At 53.5% G+C, this 1942-nt stretch overlaps 1 pseudogene; it reads right to left on the reverse strand.

Moving 5' to 3' along the window:
• Positions 1-1245: 1245 nt before the first annotated feature.
• Positions 1246-1473, reverse strand: LOC115872233 (annotated as a pseudogene).
• Positions 1474-1942: the final 469 nt, after the last annotated feature.

The raw sequence follows: 1942 nt of genomic DNA on the forward strand, positions 1-1942 counted from the left end.
GCTATTTCTCTTGATTGTCATTCCCGGAATAGTTCCTCATGATTTCCTGATTCAAGATGGGAAGTACCAGTCCATTTCAGCTTACTGATGCCAAGGATGCCGATCTTTGTGTGTTCCACGTCGTTTTGATGACTCCCAATTTTCCTAGAGTGCCCATCAGTGGGAGACTGGACACAAAGAACTCTGGACATGCGGGTGCACACACATACATGTACAGACACAGACACATGTAGGCACACATGTACAGACACACACATTGCGGTAGTTACATCGTGTCATGTCAACTTAAAGTATATAAAAGTGTAGGGGTGGTATTCAACCTGTCAGTCAGCTCACAGCCTGATGGTGCCTCCGTGTGAGCCTGGCCTGCTCATGAGGACCCAAGGAAGTTCCCTCCCTCTCGGCCTTGACTTTCCTGCTTGCTGATGCTGATTGCTACCAGAGCCCTGTGGTGTTTTCCACCAACTTTGGATCCACACAACTTTGCACTCACCAGCCTGTGATTTTCCAGCATTCTGCATCATGCAATATACGAGTTACTGGACTTGTTTTTCTGGTCCACCTGACACCCCTCACCCCCACCCACCCCCATATGCACACAGAGCTAACAAGCTCCGAGGGAACCATGAAGTACATCCTGATACGGAAGGAGCTGGAGCCCAAACATTATCCCGCTGCATGAGATGAGCCAGTCAGGAAAGAGCAGGCAGTATCCCAGACCTATTCTAAGTGGGGAAACAAAGACATGAAAGGGGACCCGCAAGCAAGAGGGAAAAGCCATTCCTGCCCAAGCGAAGACTTGGAGACTGGTCAGGGCAGGGAGGGGCCAACCAGCCTGCAGTATGCAGAGGACACTACTTTGCTGCTGCGAGCGAGGACTCGGAACGCTTGCTGATGAAGGTCCAGGACTGCAGCCTTCGGGATGGATCACAACTCAACGCAAAAAAGACCCAAATCCTCACAACTGGACCAATCGGTACCATCATGACAAATGGAGACTACTGGATTGGTCCAGCCTTTGTTGTTGCTGTTGTTCTTGCTTGGATCCACAATCAGTGCTCATGGAAGCAGCTGTCGAGAGACCAAGATGCCCTGCATTGGTCAATCTGCTCACAGGAGCTCTTCAGAGCGCTGGAAAGCAAGGATGGTACTTTGAGGACTAAGGTGCACCTGACCCAAACCACGGTCCTTTCACTGCCTCGGATCCATGTGAAAGTCAGTCAAGAAAACCCAAGTCTCGGCATGCGGAAGGGCGAGAACCACTGGATTGCCGCGGCACCAGGCTCACGCATGGAGTGGATGGAGCAACCTCCTAGGCTACCCCTACTTGCAAAAATCAGATCTCGCGATGACTTGTTTCTCTAACTACCTTGTTTTTGTCTGACTTCCGTATTGTTCTTGGATAGAGGAGGTATCAGATATTGTCGTGATAAGAAGATACACTTAATCTTAGCCAAAAGGCCAAGAGGTGATTCCACCCTTTGCCACCGTGCCACGGCCCTGCTCCCGCCCCGCACATCACACTCACAGTGCCCACAGCACCCAGCACGGTGCCCTCTTCCACGGGAAAGGGCAGTCCTACGTCCTCGGTGGGGCCTTCCCTTTCCCAGCCCAGGAACGACACTGATTTACACGCCCTGCCCCATCACACCCACCAGGCGTGGGTAGAGCAGAGGCTCCTGTGCACTGGGGCTGGCGTGGCTGGGAGCAAGTGCAATGTCCACACCCCCTAGGGCATTCCCTTTAATCGTCTGGTGGGCGGCTGCCCCCTCCAGTGGAGCCTGTCAGGGACATACTGGTGACCCCAGGAGCAGTGTGGCCGTGAGCTCGAGCTGGGAGTGGTACGAATGGACTTTGCCCAAGACGCCGGGCAGCGAAGGGTAGACCGTGGTCACCATCTGGTGTGATGCTCCACACAGGCAGGCCAGGAGTGGGGACAGCA

Source organism: Echinops telfairi, unplaced genomic scaffold, assembly GCF_000313985.2.
Source record: "Echinops telfairi isolate 266 unplaced genomic scaffold, ASM31398v2 ScPeMD7_3;HRSCAF=10, whole genome shotgun sequence".
Lineage (NCBI taxonomy): Eukaryota > Metazoa > Chordata > Mammalia > Afrosoricida > Tenrecidae > Echinops > Echinops telfairi.